Source organism: Cervus elaphus, chromosome 13 (genome assembly GCF_910594005.1).
Source record: "Cervus elaphus chromosome 13, mCerEla1.1, whole genome shotgun sequence".
NCBI lineage: Eukaryota > Metazoa > Chordata > Mammalia > Artiodactyla > Cervidae > Cervus > Cervus elaphus.
The window spans coordinates 20,278,741-20,299,963 of record NC_057827.1 but is presented as its reverse complement, the minus strand read 5'-3'; the positions used below and the strand labels follow the sequence as shown (position 1 = coordinate 20,299,963).

The window sequence follows — 21,223 nt, the reverse complement described above, 5'->3', positions numbered from 1 at the left end:
GGGAGAAAACTCTGGCCGGCCACAGACCTGGGTCCCCTGGGGAGTAGGCTTCAGAAGGAACGTTGGCGTCTCCTTGTTGGAAACCTGTGGTCGCCTGTGGGCCGTGACGTCTCATCCCATCTCAGGCCGCCCAGGGCCAGGGGCTTGGACCTTGTCTGGTGTTGGCCTGTCCTCGGGACCCTGGAGGGCAGTTCCTCCCTGGAGGGTGCGGGGGAGGTCAGCAGGACCCCACGAGCCTTCAACTTTCCCAGGACTTTCCCCTGTTTCAGGGACTGGGGAAGGGAAGCAGGCGTGGGCCCTCAGCTCTGACTCTTGTTGACTGCTTGACCCCAGTTGCTTAACTTCCCTCAGCCTCAGCTTTCCCATCTGGGAAATGGGGATAAAAATAGTATTACTCAACAGTTGAGTAGAAGAGATCAAGTGAGGGGCCGGGTTCAGAGTCAGCTTTCCTCCGAGGCTGTGATGAGGCGGGGATGGTGGCGATGGTTTCGGAATGCTTTGGGCGGCCGTGGCCCCTGGATCGGGAAGCCCCTGGGCCAGCCCCTCCTTCTGGAAGGGTCCCTCCCGCATGGTCGGGATTGCCCTTTCTGCGCCCCTGGCTGAGTGACGCGCAGGCCTTCGGCGCTCCCCAGCCCGTGGCAGGGTGCTGTGGTCTTGGATGAGGACCCGGCAGGGGCGCTGGGGCAGAGGGTGACGCCTGGGTGTGCCCGGCCCGCCCTTGGCTCCGGGTGGATAGCACGGTTGTGGCAAGAGGGCCACCTGTGTCTGCTGCTGCCAGGACCCGTGCAGAAGGCCCCGGCTCAGGTCCTGAGGGTGGTCCTGGGCCGGGGGCGGGGGGTGGCAGGTGGACAGGGTGGGAGGGGCCCAGATAGCAGCGGTGGGTGAGGAGCTGGGCTCAAGCACCCTCGGCAAGGCTCACGGAGGTCAGGTTGAGCAGAGACTAGTGCCCCTGCTGCCCCTGCCCCCTCCAGCATGGAACGCCCCCTCCACCCAGCCTGGCTACCAGCTGGGAAGCCCCAGTGTCAGGGCCAGAGAAGAGGGTCTGTACCCAGCGTGTCCCGAGTGCACCCCTCCCTGGGCTGCTGTCCCAGACTCTCCTGTAGGCATTGGACCGGCCTGGGGTCCAGCCTGTAGTGCCTCTCTGGTCCCCGAGCCAGAGACTCCAGGGACCACCAGCCGGAGAGCCCCTCCTCACAACCCCAGTGACTCCCCCGGTCACCCCCAAGTGTTCTGTTTCTCAGTCGTGAGCTAGCTCTGTCTCGGAAGCATTTGTTGGAGGTGCTGCTGGTACTGAGACCCGGGGTGGGAGGCTGGTGTCAGGCCACAGCTGGAGGGCCGGAGCAGGATCTGAGCCCTGGCCAGGCCCCAGGCCTGCAGGTGGCTCTGGAGACCCAGGCCCCGAGCATCCCCGTGTCTGTGCCCTGACACCAGTCGCTGCCCGCTGCAGCCCACACGAGTGCTGCCCGGCAGTGGGGGTGGGGCGCTCTTCGAAGCTGACCGCCGGCAAGATCTCCAGGGCCAGCCCTTGGCTCCCGGGTTGCAGTCTGATCCTTGTCTCTAGGTGACAGTGGCTAGGAGGCCCCTGGAGCTGGAGTGGGCGCCCATCTCTCTGGGCTGCCCGCCAAGTGTAGACCATGCATGGACGTTCTTTTCTCTTGTTTTCTCTCCCTGAGCTCCCCATCCTGACCCTGCCTGCCTCTGGCCTGTGGTCTTTAGAGCATCAGGGCGGAGATGCAGGCTGCCAGGAGCTGTCTTCTCCTCCTGGGCACCGTGGGGGACCAGCCCCAGGGGGTGGGGGCACGCACTCCAGTCCTGCTCTGGGAGAGGCTGAGCCTGTGACCCCCCAACCCGAACTCCGGGGGCCCCGCCACCACAGGAGGGCGGATTCAGCACGACCTGTCCTGCCTTAAAGAGGTGGGGGCCAGGAGGAAACCACAGAGCTCCGGGTTCAGAGCTGGGCTGGTGCGTCCAGGAGGATGAAGCACCCCGCGTCCGTCCGTCCGTCTGCACAGTGTGGCCCAGTGCCAGCCGGGATGGCGTTGGTGGCTGCGGGCTGCCTGCCACGCCCCCCGTGGGTGACCCTCAGGACCATGAAGGGCGGTCACAGGCCTGGCGGGGCGGCTGTGCATGGCGGTGGGGTGACCACTGACCCCACAGCTGCTCTGCGGGGTGGACACGGGTCCTGTTGACTGGAAAAACAGTGCATAACCTAAGGGTTGAGAATTATGTTTTGTTCAGACAAAACTCAGGACTTAAGCCCAGAAAGCAGCATCTCAGCTCTGAGGGACCACTCTGAAGAGGTCAGAGCGGGGAGCCAGGGTATATAGGAGATTGTACAATTAAGACCAGGGAGTTGGAACATGAAAAGATAAACTGTTAATTAAAGAAAACCAGCAGCTCAGCTGGTAAAGAATCCATCTGCAATGTAGGAGGCCCCAGTTTGATTCCTGGGTCTGGAAGATCCCCTGGAGAAGGGACAGGCTACCCACTCCAGTATTTTGGGGCTTCCCTGCTGGCTCAGATAGTAAAGAATCTGCCTGCAATGCGGGAGACCTGGGTTCAATCCCTGGGTTGGGAAGATCCTCTGGAGGAAGACATGGCAACCCACTCCAGTATTCTTGCCTGGAGAATCCCATGGACAGAGGAGCCTGGCGGGCTGCAGTCCGTGGGGTCACAAAGAGTCGGACGTGACTAAGCACAGCACAGCACAGACATCACAAAAATTCTTTGTGTGGGAAGATGCAGGGGTTCGAGCTCTGTGCACACACCCCTCTGATGCGCACCTCAGCTACTGGGGCCAGTGCCCTGTCCTTCTCTTCCTAGTCTCCTGCGGGTGCACCATCCGGGGAGGTGGTGATGGCTGAGGGCTGCAGCATTTTTCTTTACTGATGTGGCAGGCAACATTTTTTTTTTTTAATACAGTCCCATTTCACAGATAAGGAAACCAGGTCCCAGAGAGGCAGCTGCCAAAACTCCGGGGGCCCAGAGCAGGGTGGCCTGGGTGACCTGGGAGGGGGTGCAGGCCTGGGCAGTGCTGCTCCCCAGCAACTCTGCCTTCGGGGTGCCCCCTCCTCCTCCTCAGCATCTCAGGACAGCCTAGAGGGGCTCCCCCCGCCAGGTCAGAGCTTGGTCTGGGGCAGCAGTGGCACCCTGCCCCGAGGGGAAGTCCATGTCCGCCTTGTGTGCCGGGCAGGGGTGGGGGGCCCAGGCCCCCGTTTTGGGTTCACCACCTTAGAGCCCCTCTGGGTGTTCGGGGCCCGTGAGGAGCTCTGGCTAGTGAAGCCCTTGGAGGGATGGGGAGCTCTCACCAGCCCCACTGAGAAGACAGCAGTCGCCCTGCCCAGCGCCCCCTTCTGGGAGCTTGCTGACCCCTGAGCTGCAGCAGCTCCGGCAGGGCCGGAGTCTGCTTTCCAGAGTTGCGCGAGCGAGGGCTGCGTCCCATTGAAGGAGTAAGGTCCACAGGTCCCTGCGCTGGCTGGAATTGTGTTCATGATACTGTTACTTAAGCACGTACAGACTTAGGACTCGATGTCAGCTCCCTGCCCTTGTAGCTGACAGCTGTCCAGGTGAAAGACACCCGGAGCTGTAAGACTGAGGATGTGGTCGCTGGTGACTGAAGCTCTGCTGGAGGTGGTGTCGTCTCTGCCTCTCGGATGGCTGAGTGTGCGGGTTTACAGGGAGGGGGGGCCTCCGTCTTTTTCCTTTTGGAGTCCCCATGACGCCCCCTCCGGCAGCTGGGTGTCGTGAGGTGGGGGGCGTCATCTGTGTCCCCTGGCACAAACCTGCCTCCTTGGTTTAGGGCCATCTCTGAGCCCATGGCGCTCAGCCGGCCAAAGTAAGAGTGGCACCTGGCATGGAAATGGCTCGTGGACGGGTGTGGGCCGCTGGGGTGGGGAAGACCCTTGGCGAGTACTCCAGCCCTGTTCCCAGTACTCCGGAGAGCCTGTTTTTGTTTTTAGTATCTATTTATGTATTTGGCTGCATGGGTCTTAGTTTCATGTTTACATCTGAGCCACCAAGGAAGCCCTCAGTTTCGGCACGTGGATCTTTCATCTTTGCTGCAGCATGCCAGCTCTTAGCTGCGGCATGCGGGATCTAGTTCCCTGACCAGAGATTGAACCCGGGCCCCCTGCATTGGACGCGTGGAGTCTTAGCAACTGGACCACCAGGGAAGTCCTCAGAGAGCCTGTTGTTAAAACAGAACCACATGGAGGGGGACAGCCCTGCGTCGCTGTCCCGAGTGTTCCCCACTCCGCACCCCCTCCAGCTCCTCCCTGGGCCTCCTGTGTCCTTTCTCCGCTAGGTGAGCAGCCCAGGAGCTGAGCTCCGGCCAGGGACCCACCTCCTGGACGGACACACGGCCACGGCCACATCTCTGCTTGGAGTCGGGCCCGATTACGCCGAGCTGTCGCTGTGGGTTGGGCTTTAGAAACCGACCGTACTGGCCAGTTGGGTTTTCTTCGTTGCTTCCAGGACGTTTTACACTAAACCTTTCACATGTGCTAGATGGCTCCATCCTTCTCTGGGAGGCAGGTCTCTCTCCTCGTTTTCCACAGGAAAACGTGAAGCTCAGAGCGGATGCCACACTGCGAGCCCGGCTCCGGAGTGTGGGCTCCGCAGCCATCTGACCTCGTTCACCGCTGCGTCCGTCCTGTGGGGTCAGGGTTGACAGGCCGTGCGGTGAGTATTTGTCGAGCGCAGGAATGAACGTGTTGACTGCTGCCCGCAGCTGTGCTGTCCTCCTGACGACGTGACTAACCGTGACCACGTCTGTGCACCTCCCGCCCCATTCTCTGACCACGTCCGCCCGCCCTCCCTTACCATTTCCACCTTGCTGGCCTACGTTCAAATTCTCAGAAGTGCAGGACTCCCACCCCAGGGTCTTTGCACACGCTACTTCTTCTGCCTGGACTGCTCTTTGCCTTTCGAGCTAACTCCTATCTGTCCTGCAGGTCTAAGGATGTCCTTCCCACACCCTCTGCCAAAGTAAAAGTCCTTGTTTTAATCTCTAATTTTTTTCTTTTAGTATTTAAAGAATTTTTATTTTATATTGGAGTAGAGCTGATGAACAATCTTATGTTAGTTTCAGGTGTACAACAAAGTGATTCAGTTATATGTCTACTGTTATGTATTCTTTTTCATATTCTTTGCCCATTTAGGTTATTTTAGAATATTGAGCAGAGTTTCTTGTGCTATTCAGTAGATCCTTGTTGGTTATCTTTTAACTTTTTTTATTACCTTAAAAAAAAATCTTTTTATCGGAGGATAATTGCTTCCCAGCATTGCGCTGGTTTCTGCCATGCATTGTTTGTGCTGGGTCTTTGTTGCTGCGTGGGCTTATGTCTAGTTTCGGGGAGTTGGGGCTGTTCTCTGTTATGGTGTGGGGGCTTCTCACTGCAGTGGCTTCTCTGTTGGGGAGCACAGGCCCCAGGGCGTGCAGGCTCAGGGGCTGAGGCTCCCGGGCTTAGTTGCTCCGTGGTGTGTGGGGTCTTCTCAGACTGGGGATCGGACCTGAGTCTCCTGTATTGGAAGGCAGATTCTTTACCCCAGAGCCAGCAGGGAGCCCCTCGTTATCATTTTAAAATATAGCAGTGTGTACATGTCAGCCTCAAACTCCCAGTCTGTGCCAACACCCAGCTCTTCCCGTCTGGTATCCATAAATTCATTCTCTTAAGCCTGGGAGTCTGTTTCTATTCTGTAAATAGGTTCATTTGTATCATTTTTTCCTATCCATAAGTGATATCCTATGATACTTCCCTTTCTCTAACTTCACTTAGCATGAATCTTTAGGTGCATGCATGACGCTGCAAATGGCACTATTTCTTTTTTTTTAGTTCAGTCGCTCAGTCATGTCTGACTCTTTGCGACCCCATGGACTGCAGCATGCCAGGCTTCCCTGTCCATCACCAACTCCTGGAGCCTGGCTCAAACTCATGTCCACTGAGTTGGTGATGCCATCCAACCATCTCATCCTCTGTCGTCCCCTTCTCCTCCTGCCTTCAGTTTTTCCCAGCATCAAGGTCAGTGAGTCAGCTTTTCGTATCAGGTGGCCAAAGTATTGGAGCTTCAACATCAGTCCTTCCAATGAATATGCAGGACTGATCTCCTTTAGGATGGACTGGTTCGATCTCCTTGCAGTCCAAGGGACTCTCAAGTGTCTTCTCCAACACCACAGTTCAAAAGCATCAATTCTTCAGTGCTCAGCTTTCTTTATGGTCTAACTCTTACATCCTTACATGATTACTGGAAAAACCATAGCTTTGACTTTATGAAACTTTGTTGGCAAAGTAATGTCTTTGCTTTTTAATATGCTGTCTAGGTTTGTCATAGCTTTTCTTCTAAGGAGCAAGCGTCTTTTAATTTCATGGCTGCAGTCACAATCTGCAATGATTTTGAAGCCCGAGAAAATAAAGTCTCTCACTGTTTCCAATTGTTTCCACATCTATTTGCCATGAAGTGATGGGACCAGACGTCATGATCTTTGTTTTTTGAATATTGAGTTTTAAGACAGCTTTTTCACTCTCCTCTTTCACTTTCATCAAGAGGCTCTTCAGTTCCTCTTCCCTTTCTGCCATAAGGGTGGTGTCATCTGCATATCTGAGGTTATTGATATTTCTCCCGGCAATCTTGATTCCAGCTTGTGCTTCACCGAACCTGGCATTTCGCATGATATACTCTGCATATAAGTTAAATAAGCAGGGTGACAGTATACAACCTTGATGTACTCCTTTCCCAATTTGGAACCAGTCCATTGTTCCATGTCCAGTTCTAACTGTCACTTCTTGACCTGCATACAGATTTCTCAGGAGGCAGGTAAGGTGGTTTGCTATTCCCATCTCTTTAAGAATTTTCCAGAGTTTGTTGTGATCCACACAGTCAAAGGCTTTAGCATAGTCAATGAAGCAGATATTTTTCTGGAACTCTCTTACTTTTTCTCTGATCCAACGGACGTTGGCAATTTGATCTCTGGCTCCTTTGCCTTTTCTAAATCGAATTTGAACACCTGGAAGTTCTCAGTTCATGTACTATTGAAGCCTGGCTTGGAGAATTGGGAGCATTACTTTGCTAGCATGTGAGATCAGTGCAATTGTGTAGTAGTTTGAACATTCTTAGGCATTGCTTTTCTTTGGGATTGGAATGAAAACTGACCTTTTCCAGTCCAGTGACCACTGCTGAGTTGTCCAAATTTGCTGGCATATTGAGTGCAGCACTTTCACGGCATCATCTTTTAGGATTTGAAATAGCACATCACCTCTACTAGCTTTGTTCATAGTGATGCTTCCTAAGGCCCACTTGACTTCACACTCCAGGATGTCTGACTCTAGGTGAGTGATTACACCATTATGGTTATCTGGGTTGTAAAGATCTTTTTTGTATAGTTTTTCTGTGTATTCTTGCCATCTCTTAAAATCTTCTACTTCTGTTGGGTCCATGTCATTTCTGTCCTTTATTGTGACTGTCTTTGCATGAAATGTTCCCTTGGTAGCTTTCATTTTCTTGAAGAGATCTCTAGTCTTTCCCATTCTATTGTTTTCCTCTATTTCTTTGCATTGATCACTGAGGAGGGCTTTCTTATCTCTCATTGCTGTTCTTTGGAACTCTGCATTCAAGTGGGAATATCTTTCCTTTTCCCCTTTGCCTTCCGCTTCTCTTCTTTTCTCAGCTATGTGTAAGGCCTCCCCAGAGAGCCGCTTGGCCTTCTTGCATTTCTTTTCCATGGGGATGGTCTTGATCACCACCTCCTGTACAGTGTTATGTACCTCTGTCCATAGTTCTTCAGGCACTCTGTCATATCAAATCCCTTGAATCCATTGGTCATTTCCACTGTATAATCATAAGGGATTTGATTTAGGTCATATCTGAATGTCCTATTGGTTTTCCCTACTTTTTTCAATTTAAGTCCGAATTTTGCAATAAGGAAAAATTGTCTCTTGTAACAGACTTAATAAAGTCTGTTTTGTCTGATACGATTATTGCTGCTCCAGCTTTCTTTTGATCTCCATTTGCATGGAGCACCTTTTCTCCTCCCCCCCTTTCAGTCTGTGGGTGCCCTAGATCTGAGTGGATCTCTTGCAGACAGCATGTATCCTCTCCTTTTGCCATTTTGTTGATTTGTTTTTGTAGATCTTTTTTCATCCCATTTTGTTCTCTGGTGATTTGATGACTAACTTTAGTGTTGTGTTTGGATTCCTTTTTCTTTTTTGTGTTTATCTATTGTTAATTTTTGGTTTGCAGTTACCTTAAAGTTTTGATTTAGCAGCCTATATATAAACAAGGTTGTTTTAAGTTGCTGGTTTTTAAATTTCAATTGCATTTCCAATATCCTGCATTTGTATTCTTCTCTCCTCACTGCTGCTGCTAAGTCACTTCAGTCGTGTCCGACTCTGTGCGACCCCATCCCTGAGATTCTCCAGGCAAGAACACTGGAGTGGGTTGCCATTTCCTTCTCCATTGCAGAAAAGTGAAAGTGAAGACGCTCAGTCGTGTCCAACTCTTCACGACCCCATGGACTGCAGCCCACCAGGCTCCTCCGTCCACGGGATTTTCCAGGCAAGAGTACTGGAGTGGGGTGCCATTGCCTTCTCCGTCTCTCCTCACATTTGATGTCATATTTGTGTGTAGGTCATTTCCTACCTTTACTGTATGTTTACCTTTATCAGTGAGTTTTCCCATTTGTAATTTTCTTGTTTCTAGTTGTAGCCTTTTTTCCCACCTCGAGAAGTTCTTTTATCATTAGCTGCAAAGCTGGTCTGGTGGTGCTGAATTCTCTTAGCTTTTGTTTGTCAGTGAACCTGTTGATTTTTCCATCAAATCTGAATGAGAACCTTGCTGGATAGAGTATTCTTTGTTGTAGATTTTTTTTCATCAGTTTAAATACAGTGTGAAGCTTCCCAGGTGGCTCAGGGGTAGAGAATCCTCCTGTCAATTCAGGTGGTGTGGGTTCAGCCCCTGAACCCCTGGCGGGGAGATCCCTGGACAAGGAAGTGGGACCCCACTCCAGTATTCTTGCCTGGGAAATCCCGTGGACAGAGGAGCCTGCCGGGCTACAGTCCACAGGGTTACAAAGAGACGGCTGTGTTCTCAAGATGTGTCTAAGCAGCCCGCCTGCTGAGGGGTGGGTTTGGGTTCCCACCCTGTTGGAGCCCAGAGCTTGTTGGGTGGTGTCAGGTCCTGGTGAGAAAATGACGCCCTCCAGGAAGGCTCACGTCAGTGAGTACTCCCCAGAATGACCGCCTTCAGTGTCTTTGTCCCCGCCGTCTGCCACAGCCGCCCCCCACTTCCACAGGAGACCCTCCAGTACCAGCAGGTCGGTAGGTCTGGCCTAGGCTTTTATGAGGTCACTGGTTTTGTTATTTCTTCCCTGGTGGCTCAGACGGTAAAGTGTCTTCCTACAATGCAGGAGACCTGGGTTCGATCCCTGGGTCGGGAACATCCCCTGGAGAAGGCAATGGTACCCCACTCCAGTACTCTTGCCTGGAAAATCCCATGGTCGGAGGAGCCTGGTAGGCTATAGCCTGTAGGGTCGCAAAGAGTCGGACACAACTGAGTGACTTCACTTTCACTTTCACTGGGTCTTCATTCGCATAAGATCTGTGCGCCCTCCCAGAGTGGAGTGTGTTTCTCCCAGTCCTGTGGAATTCCTGCAGTCCAGCCCTGCCGGCCTTTGAAACCAGGTTCTCTTGAGGTGCCTCCTCCCAGTCCAGACTGGGGAGCCTGACAGGGGCTCAGAACTTTCACTTGCATGGGACAACTTCTATAATGACTTCCAGTTTGTGAGTTTCCCTCCTCGCAGGTATGGGATTTGATTTTATCGTGATTGCACCCCTCCTGCCATCATATTGTGGCGGCTTCTTTGTCTGTGGAAGTAGCGTATCTTTTCTGGTAGGTTCCAGCATTTTTTTTTTTTTGTCGATGCTTGTTCAGCAGTTGATTGTCATTTCGGTGTTTTCTAAGAAGAGGTGAGTACACATCTTTCTGCCCTGGCATTTTGTCTCCGCTACTGTTTTATGCACTTGCTTCCTTCCATGTTTTATTGGCTCTTTTTTCCCTTTGAGTGAAGCTCAGTTTCACTTGTTCATAGCTTGCTGGTGCAGAAGGCTCTCACCCAGGACTTTAGACCACAGTTCCTGGTGCAAAATGGCTCTCTAATCTCTCTCAAGTTTTTTTCCCACATACAGCACTTCTTTGTGTGTTGGCTGTATACATTTGTTCGTACAAGCCTGCAGTTTCTCCCACTGGAGCCAGAGATGGTAGCTGTGTCTGCTGTCCCCTTTCTCTGGGCCTGGCACGGTGCCCGCTGGGCTGAGGGTGTGCAGAGTGTGTGTCTGGAGAAGCTGGATGGAGGTGAGCAAAGCCCAGCTCAGGGAGGTGACAGGCGAGCTCCGTTCTCACTCCAGGCCTTCCACCCAGGGTCTGCGCCCCAGCCCCTCCTCGTGGCCTTGGGATCAGGTCCGACTCCAGGTGAGGACAGAAGGCCGTGGGCGCGACTCACCTTTTCTCTCTTGTTCCTCTGCAGATGCTGTGTGTTTCTCCCCCCCCACGGCCGTGGCCCTCACTCTTGCACGTGGCCCTGACCTTGTCTGTGGGTCGCTCTGCCTGGCCCAGTGCTCTGAGTGGCCAGAAGCCGGCCCACCAGCCCTGGGAGCAACGGCCTCGGGGGCTGCTCCGAGCTTCAGGGAAGAAGAGCCGTCTCCCGCGTCCTGTGGGTCTGGCTGAGGCCTTGCCTGCTTTGTGGTGGTTTGCGGGGGGAGAAGACCTTCCAGGGGGCCGTGGACGGACAGCAAGAGTCCCTCGGCCTGGAGGAGAAAGACATGTCTGCAGAGCCTTGAGGGCATCCTGGACTGGGGCGGGGGGCTGGGAGGGCTGGGCGGGTGTGGGACAGCACAGTCTTGGGCTCCGGGCTTCCCTGGTGGTGTTGTAAAGTCTCCCCACACAGGACGCCCCAGCCCCTGGGAACTGGGTGCTGAGACTGGATTGTGCTGTGGGGAAAGTCTTAAGGGAGAGAACCGTTCAGTGACAGCCACCGGGCCTTCTCAGCAAATGACCTCCAGGCCACCAGCGTTAAATAGGCTCCCAAGAGGCGGGCCTCACCCCCAGCGACCCCACCATCTCCCGAGTGCACGCACAGGTGTGCAGGGACCGTGGGGGGCATGTGCCCATGGGGCTGCCCATCACCTCCCCCAGAGCCCAGCCCAAGAGGCAGTGATGACCCCATTTCCTGCCAGGAGCACACTGACCCCAGAATTGGACCCTACCTGCCCAGACCAGGAGCAGATGTGAGCTGGGGCCCACTGGGGGACTCCAGGGTGCCCACGACAGACCCCACCACGGGCTGGACTCAGCTTGGAGAGGATGACAAAGCCCTGTGACGCTGGCCTCTCAATCTTCCAACTGGTGATGGGGTCTGGCTCACGTGTCCCCTAAGCTCAAAACGTGACAGTGGTTGCAAGAGAACTGCCAAGCATTTGTTCATCCTCCCACCTTCCAAGTATTGGGCACCTCACAGGTCCAGCCGCAGCCGCGGGCTTCTGGAAAGGTCGGCTCCTACCGGTGCCCCCTCACCTAGCATTTGAGGGTCTGGGCTTGTCCCTTGCCTGCCCTGGTGCACCCAAATAGGCTGTACTACTCGTGGGGCCGGTTGCTTCCGAGTTGGCCCTGCCCCCTTACAGGACCTCTGTGCTGGCTCCGGGCCTGTGGGTGTCCCTGGGGCCCCAAGGGCATGATTGGCCCACAGGTGTGCACCAGCCATAGGCCATCTGCTTCCCCTGGGGAAAAAGCAGAAGGCACGTCTCCAGGTTCCTGGGACTCCACGGCCCCCTCCTGTGTCTGAGGCTACACCTTGCTCTCGGTGCTTCCTCTCAGACACCCAGAAGCCAGCGGCCTGGTCCCCGGAGATGGCTCAGCCCGAGACGCCAGGGAAGCGGCAGCCCCAGTCCAGCGCCCGCACCTCCTGGAGGGCCCCTGGCCTGTTGGATTGCTGCGCTCGGCACAGGTCTGGCAGCACAAAGGACCTCACAGTGGTGCTTTCTCCACAAGTTGTGTTGTTTTTACCCATTTCTAACTTAATAAAAGAGTTGAGAAATCTTGCCTTCCTGGGGTGCCGAGGCCAGTCTTGGGGGATGCAGGGTGTGAGTGGGCTGATTTCTGCTGCAGCAGCCAGGGCTCACAGCCTGCTGGGGGAGACCCATGGGCACCCAGAGGTCAGGGCCTCCTGTCCTCAGATCGTTTCAGCAGCACAGGCCTCACATTGTTCTCATGTGGGGTGCTGAGTACTCCTTCCCTGAAAAGCCCGTGCGTGAGTGTCAACTTAAAGCTGTATTTCCACTGACTGCCACGTTTGTGCGCTGTGAGCCCCCAGTTAACACTCATTTGTGTGAAAGTAACACCAGCTGCGTTAAGGGAGGCATCACCACTCGAGGGTCTAGCATCAGTTACAACACTAATGCCCAGGTTTGCCTGCGCCCCTTTCACTCATTTTCATAGCTATTAGGTGCTGTAAATTCAAGGTGGGACAGGCAGGGCTGTGACAACCGCAGAGTAAAGAGGAGACCCTGTACAACATCCCACCGCAGGCTCGGGACACCAGCCACACCCCTGATGAAGGGGACAGTGGCCAGCACACCGTGGGGAAAGATGAGGCTGGCGTCCATTCCAGCAGTGACCTTCACATCCAAAATACTGGACTCAGTCTATACAAGGATGCTCCCCCATGAAAACACCCCCTCAGGACCACAGTAAGTAACTTTTCCGTCTAAACTTATAGAGATGGAAGTAAAATGAAAAAGCAGAGGAACTAATCCCAATTAAAAGAACAAGAAATCCTGTGAAAGGACAAATAATGAAGCAGACCTCACCAATCTACTAGACCCCAAGTTCAAAGAGCAGGTAATAGGAGTGCTAAAGTCATTAAGAAAGAATATTGATAGAAATTACTTCAGGCTTCTTTTCTGAACATGACAGATATGAAGCTCAAGATCAATCACAGAAAGAAAAATGGGGAAAAAAACAAATACATGGAGACTAAACAGCATGCTACTGAAGAAGCACTGCTCAATGATCAAATCAGAGGAAATCAGGAAATAATCTTGAGACAAAAGACAATGAGAACACAATCTTAGAAGATCTATGGGACGCAGCGTAACAGTTCTAACGGAATTTCATAGTGATACAGGCCTTCCTGAAGAAACTAGAATAATCTCAAGCAACCTAAAAGAATTAGAATAAATAAAACTAAAGTCAGCAGAAGGAAGGAAATAAAAAGTTCAGAGAGAAAATAGAGATTAAAAAAAGAACAATGGAAAAAAAAAGTGAAACTAAGATACTTTTTAAAAAATAAAATTGACAAACCTCTAGTCACACTCACCAGGAAAAAGAGAGAAGCCAGATAATCAAAATAGGAATGGAAGAAGAGAAATAACTTCTATACCACAGAAACATCATCATGTTAGAATACTAGGAACCGTTGGTGGTACAGTTGCTAAGTCATGTCTGACTCTTGTGACCCCATGGGCTGTAGTTTGCCAGGCTCCTCTGTCCTGGAGATTTCCCAAGCAAGAACACTGGAGTGGGTTGCCATTTCCTTCTCCAGGGGATCTTCCCAACCCAGGAATCAAACCCGGATCTCCTGCATTGCAGGTGGATTCTTTACTGACTAAGCTATGAGGGAATCCAATGGACAGTTAGGCGGCAACAAATTGGACACCACAGAAGAAACAGGTGCGTTTATAGAGACCTACAGCCTGCCGAAATTGAGTCAAGAAGAAGCATCGTTTTACCAAACCAGTCACTAGAAGTGAAACAGAATCTGTAATTGTAAAAACTCGTGCAAACGGAAGTCCAAGACTGGACAGCTTCACTGGGTAAACAAAGGATTTATTCTGATCCTTCTCAAACCTCAAAAGACTGAGGAGGAGGGAATAACCCCAAAGTCACTCTATGACGCCACTGTCACCCTGATACCAAAGCTAGACAAAGGCACTAAAAAAAAAAATTTACAGGTGAATATCTTTGATGAAAATTTATGCAAAATTCCTCAACAAAATATTAGCAAACCTTGACAGCTGGCAGTCTAATGAGAAGGATGTAGCGGGATCACGGCCGCAGGGACTCTGTGGGATCCCCAGCACGTGGCCTGCTCCAGATCTTTCTGGTATGCATTTCTTGGCCTGGGACTGGGGCTGGGCACCAGGAGACAGGGACTTGGTTATCTTTTACTGAAGGTTGCTGGGCCAGGTCCAACTGCCGGGTGAGGGTGGACAGGGTGGGTCCCTCTCCAGCATGTCTCCTGGTCTGTGCCGGGTTGGTTCCAGACGCTGGAGTTCACTTTGAGTTTCACTGCAGGCATCCTGCTGGGGTCACCCTCAGCTAGCCAAAGCACTCAGAAATTTTCACCAACAGAAAGATGTCCTTCCTACACCAGCTTCTGTCATTTGGACACCCTTTGTGCGTGGAGAAAGTATTTTTTATCCTCCACTATTGCTGCAATGAAAAAAAAATATCAATAAATAAGACTAATAAAAATATGGGAATATTTAAAATAAAAAACTCAGCACACTGAGGGACTTCACTAGTGGTTAAGACTCCTCGCTCCCAATACAGGGGACAAAGGTTCAATCCCAGGTCGGGGGACTAAGATCCCACATGCTGCATGGTATGGTCCTAAAAAAAAAAAATTAGCAAACAGAATTCAGCAGTACATAAGAAGGATTATACACCATGGTCCAGTTGAATTCATTCCAGATTTCAAGGATGGTTCAACATACACAAATTAATAAATGTGATATACCCCATTAACAAAAGAAAAGACAACTATGGGTAGCAGGTTATACAGAGAAAAACAGCATACATATCACACTGGGGTACAATCTCAGAATGGATAGAACTACGTGAATTGACCAAACAAATACACTCAGAGGCTTAGAAAAGAAACCTATGGTGACTGGAGAGGGAAAATACTGGACAGGGATAAATTAGCATGTGCAATTATTATATGAAAACTGGTATCTGTATAATCAACAAGGACCTATTGTTTTGTACAGAGAACACTGGTCAACACACTGGAAAAAGCTATCTGGGAAAAGGGGGCAAAAACCAGTAGATATAGTAGTATGTATAACTGAATGCATGTGCTTGATGGAGAAAACAAAAGCAACATTGTTTATCAGCTCTGTTCCAATAGAAATAAAAGTGATACAAAACCATAAAAAAAAGACAAAAACTACATGACCATCTCAATAGAGAAAAGGCATTTGATAATATCCATTCATGATAAAAGCTCTCACCAAAGTGGGTATTGAGGGAACATATCTCAACATCATAAAAGCAATTTATAACATCCCCACAGCTAATACAACAGTGATGAAAACATAAAAACCTTGCTAAATAAATTGAGCAAGACAAGGATGCCCACTCTCACAACTTCTATTAAACACAGTATTGAGAGTCCTAGCTGTGGTGAATGAAACAAGACATATTAGGTATTCAAATTGGAAAGGAAGAAGTCAAACTCCCCACAAACCTAAGGCCTAGAATAGACAGCCCAGAAATAAACCCACACACCTATGGTCAACCTACAACAAAAGCCAGAATATACAGTGCAGAAATGACAGTCCCTTTGGCGGTGGTGGTAGGAAAGCTGGACAGCTACATACACTAACAAATGAAATTAGAACACTTCATATACAAAAAGAAAGAAAATGGTTTAAAGACCAAAATAAAAGATACGACATCCTAAGACTCCAAAAAAACCATGGGCAACAGCGGTGGTGGTGGGAAAGCTGGACAGCTACATATATTAACAAATTAGAACACTTCATATACAAAAAGAAACAAAAAAATGGGTTAAAGATGAAAATAAAAGACATGATATCATAAAACACTTCATATACAAAAAGAAACAAAATGGGTTAAAGATGAAAATAAAAGACATGATATCATAAAACTCCAAGAAAACATGGCAAAACATTGTCGTAAATTGTAGCAATATTTTCTTAGGTCAGTCTCCCAAGACAAGAAATAAAAAATAAATGATACCTAATTAAAAGCTTTTGCACAGCAAAGGAAATCATCAACAAAATGAAAAGGCAGCCTATGGAATGGGAGAAAATATTTGCAAACAATGCAGATGATAAGAGGTTAATATCCAAAATACACAAACAGCTCATACAACTCGATAAGAAAAGAACTACCCAATCAAAAAAAAAGGGGGGGGGGCAGAAGATCTAAATAGACATCTCTCCAAAGAAGACAATACAGATTGCCAATAGGTACCTGAGAAGACGTTCAACATCACCATTAGAGAAATGCAAATCAAAACCACAATGAGGTATCGCCTCACATGAGTCAGAATGACCATGATCAGAAAGTCTATAAATAAATGCTGGAGAGGGTGTGAAGAAAAGGGTACCCTCCTACACTGTTGGTGGGACTATAAATTGGTACAGTCACTACAGAGAACAGTATAGGGAGTCCATTCAAAACTAAAAATAGAGCTACCATATCATCCCATCACTTCATGGCAAATAGATAGGGAAACAGTGGCTGGCTTTATTTTTCTGGGCTCCAAAATCACTGCGGATGGTGATTGCAGCCATGAAATTAAAAGATGCTTACTCCTTGGAAGGAAAGTTATGACCAACCTAGACAGCATATTAAAAAGCAGAGACATTACTTTGCCAAAAAAAGGCCCATCTAGTTAAGGCTTTGGTTTTTCCAGTGGTCATGTATGGATGTGAGAGTTGGACTATAAAGAAAGCTGAGCACAGAAGAATTGATGCTTTTGAACTGTGGTGTTGGAGAAGACTCTTGAGAGTCCCTTAGACTGCAAGGAGATCCAACCAGTCCATTCTAAAGATCAGTCCTGGGTGTTCATTGGAGGGCCTGATGTTGAAGCTGAAGCTCCAATACTTTGGCCACCTGATGCAAAGAGCTGACTCATTAGAAAAGACCCTGATTCTGGGAAAGATTGAGGGCAGGAGGAGAAGGGGACGACAGAGGATGAGATGGTTGGATGGCATCACTGACTCGATAGACATGGGTTTGGGTGTACTCTGGGAGTTGGTGATGGACAGGGAGGCCTGGCGTGCTGCGGTTCATGGGGTCACAAAGAGTCAGATACGATTGAGCGACTGAACTGAACTAAACCGTATCATCCATCAGTCTCACCCCTGGGCATATATCCAGAAAAGGTGAAAACTAATTTAAAAAGATACATGCACTCTAGTGTTCACAGAAGCACTATTTACAATAGTCAAGACGTGGAAACCAGCGAGGTGGGCATCAGCAGATGATTGGTTTAAGATGTGGCATATACAAACAAATATTAATCGGCTGTAAAAGATAGTGAAATGTTGCCATTTTCAGCAACATGGATGGACCTAGAAATTAGCACACTAAGTGAAGTAAGAGAAAGACAAATAGGATACCACTTCGTTGTGGAATCTAAAAGATAATACAAGTTAATCTATATACAAAACAAACAGACTCACAGATGTAGAAAACAAACTTGCTGTCATCCGAGGGGAGAGGGAGGGATAAATTAGGAGTATGGGATTAACAGATACAAGCTACTATACATAAAATAGATGAGCAGCAAAGATTTACCATATAGCATGGGGAACTATATTCAATATTTTGTAATAACCTACTATGGAAAGTTATCTGGAAAAAACATACACACACACACACAGCTGGGTCACTCTTCTGTATAACTGAAACCAACACAATATTATAACTCAACTATACTTCAATTAAAAAAATAAAATTGTGGGCACAGGCAAGACACACCCCTGGGCGGTGCGGGCGACCTGACCGCATGGCGCCCCCTGGTGGCGGGGAGGGCACCTCTGCTCTAAACCTCAGGGTGTCCAGGCCCCCAGAGCCAAGCCTGGGCTTTAACACTGTGACGTAATGCTTCAGATGCTGGAGTTGGGGTATTACAGCACGTTTCTCATAAAATTGATCATCACATGAATGAGTGAGTGGATCTCAAAAGTACAGAGCTGGTAGAACAGCCAGGAACAGAGCTGCCCTGCGTGGCCTCCAGGGCCACCCCTGGGAGGACACTCTGGCCCCATCACACTGTTCACTCCTGCTGCAGGGCTGAGACAGCCAAGGCAAGCACTGTCTCCTCCCAGGCCCGAGATCTGGACACTTGGGGTCAGCCTTGGGTCAGGCTGCTGTAGAAAAAGCCCAGACAGGAAGTAGGTGTGTTTCTCATGCAGCTGTGCTGTGAGTGTAAAGAAGCCAAGACCAGAGTGGCTGCACAGGGTTGGGCCCAAGCTCCTCCTGTCTTATGGATCTGCTGGCTTGCATTGAGGCTTCTACCTCCTGGCCCAATGTGGCCACCTTGGCCCTGCCCTCTCATCTGCATTCCAGGCACTGGGAGGGGAAGATTATGATATGACCAGCAAGCCTCTTTAAGGACACATAACTTCTGCACACTCCCAAGGAAGGCTGAGAAGTGTCAGTAAACCTGTATTACTGAACTAAGGGGAGAGAAGCTATCAAGGGACAATACCATCTCCATCTACCTGCCTGGTGTGGAGTGGAACCTGCCTATGTGGACCTGCTTCCTCTTCTCTGAGCAGGACATGTGAGTCCAGCTATCAGCCCCTGACAGAGCCTGGCCCCTCATGTGCTGGCATCCGTCAGCTGTGACTCTGGTGCCCCCTGACCAGTGCTTTACATCCTCACCTCCTCTAATCCTCACAGTGACTCCCCTGGAGGTGGGCATCCTTGTCCCCTTCCTGCTGGTGAGGAGAAAGGCCAAGAGGTTAAAGCTGCTCGTCACAGGCTCACACTGGTGGGAGGCACCAGGCTGCAGTGGGCAGAAGGTGGCCTTCAGGGTTAAGCCCACTGTCCCAGCTGTCTCATTTGTGTGCAGGCTTGAATAAACCATTTGATTCTCTGATAGAGGCTTACCAATGGCGGGGTTAACAGAAGGGATTGAGGTCAAGCTCTGTAAAGCGCTAAACGCCAGGGAGCCCTGGATACAGTAGGAATGGCCACCACCATCGCAGGGGGTGGGATATGTGCCCAGTCTGCGCCCTGCAGGCGTGACCCCAGGCTCCTTGGCTTCCCAGGGGCCACACCGACTCTGGGATGCAAGCAGGAGCCCTCCCACCCGTGATGGGATAAGGGGTAAATAATGAAAATTTAAAAGTTTGTTTGGCCAAAGCTATGGTTTTTCCAGTAGTCAGGTATGGATGTGAGAGTTGGACCATAAAGAAAGCTGAGTGCCGAAGAATTGATGCATTTGAATTGTGGATAAAACCACTACATATATGGCCACGACATATATGACAGAGGATGAGATGGTTGGATGGCATCACCGACTCGATGGACATGAGTTTGAGTAAGCGCCCAGACTTAGGGATGGACAGGGAAGCCTGGCGTGCTGCAGTCCATGCGGTCGCAAAGAGTCGGACGGGACTGAGCGACTGAACTGATAACGGCCATGATGGGGCTTCCCAGGTGGCTCACTGGTAAAGAATCTGCTGCCAATGCAGGAGACGTGGATTCAATCCCTGGGTCGGGAAGATCCCCTGGAGGAGGGAATGGCAACCCACTCCAGTATTCCTGCTGGGAAATCCCATGAACAGTCCATGGGGTTGTAAAGACTGAGCAACTGAGCACACACGCAATATGGACATGTGATGAAACTGGAGGTGAGAAGTAAGAAAGTGAAGCAATACCATATGCCTGCTATACTAGGCAATGGTAACATAGCAGTTTGCAGATCCTTCTGTGATCTGAAGACGCAGAGTTGAAGCTACATTTCCAGTAGAACTTTGGAACATCTATCAGTGGACATGTGACAAAATGCCAGAAACAGTCGTGAAAGAAGTTTTCACAACACAACATAGAGCTCACCTATGAATATGCTCTTGGTGCTTGGAAAACAGGCATTTAATACCTTTCTTAATGAAGGAGGAAATTCTAATGAAAAAAGTGTGATGTCAGCAAAACAAATGAGTAAGTCAAAAAAAATGTATAAAATACTATGACTTGGAAGATAAGTGCTTAGGTACAACTCACAAAATCAGTTATTTCTGCAGTATTGCCATGAATCTACACATATTTTAAATATATTCAAATATTTTGTGTGTCGCAACAAAGTGTTTTTAATTTTGTTATTCACGTCTCACGTTTTTCTATGTCCTTTTTAGTGTCCCTCTCTTATTTTTCATTATTTTATCTTCTTGGACAAGGTTGCCTTATGGCCAAGTAGTTATGCAGTGGAAATACTTGGAGCAAACATGCTTAGGGCAAAAGAACCAGACATGCATCCTGGTACACCTGAGCCTGTAAATTATAGTGAGGAAAGAAGGACCTTTAAAAAAAAAAAAAAACAGTTGAAGGGTGTTGATTTACAATATTGTGTTAGTTTCAGATGTACAGCAAAGTAATTCAGTTATACATTCATGTGTTTTATCTGTGTGTATACATATATATGTGTGTGTGCTAAGTGGTTTCAGCCGTGTCCAACTCTTTGTTATCCTATGGACTGTAGCCCACCAGGTTCCTCCGTCCATGGGATTTTCCAGGTAAGAATACTGAGTGGGTATTGCATTCATCAAGAATACTGAAGATCCCTCCAGGGGAATCTTCCCAACCCAGGAATCAGAACCCACGTCTCCTGTGGCTCCAGCACTGCAGGTGGGTACTTTACCGCTGAGTCATCTGGGAAGCCCAGATATACACTGTTGTTCAGTCGCCCAGTTGTGTCTGACTCTTTGTGATCCTGTGGACTGCAGCCGCCAGGCCTCTCTGTCGCTCACCGTCTCCTGAAGTTTGCCCAAGTTCATGTCCGTTGCATTGGTGATGCCATCCAGCCATCTCATCCTCTGATGCCCTGTTCTCAAATATATATGAGACCTCAAATATATTTATATTTCCTTTTCCATTATAGAAGGAGCTGGAGGGTTCCAAGGGACAGGAGCCCGTGGCCCAGGCTCACTGTGGGGTGTCCTGCAGGGCCCTCAGCCAGGCCCTAGACCCCCGGCAACCCTCCCGCCCCTGATGTCCAGTACAGGAATGGCAGGGCCTGCCCGGCCTTGAGGTCCACTCCAGGGCCCGGGTGGGCAGGCCTGGGCAGGAACTGGGGCCCCTCTCCTCCCTGCCGGCTAGTGTGGCCCTGCTCCAGGGGCCCCGGCCAGACCTCAGGTGATGTGCCCAAGCGCCGGCCACCCCATCCAGGGATCCCAGGGCAGCGCCCACTTGC

At 50.1% G+C, this 21,223-nt stretch overlaps 1 protein-coding gene across 8 annotated transcripts in view; it reads left to right on the top strand.

The window, feature by feature from the left end:
* KLHL25 (kelch like family member 25) overlaps positions 1-12,088 on the top strand; it is a 50,838-nt gene extending 38,750 nt beyond the window's left edge. For all 8 annotated transcript variants that reach the window (XM_043921773.1, XM_043921769.1, XM_043921771.1 and 5 more), the window contains one exon: positions 10,517-12,088. The gene's annotated coding sequence lies outside the window, so the exon portion shown is untranslated. The remainder of the gene's footprint in view (positions 1-10,516) is intronic.
* The last annotated feature ends 9,135 nt before the right edge of the window (positions 12,089-21,223 follow it).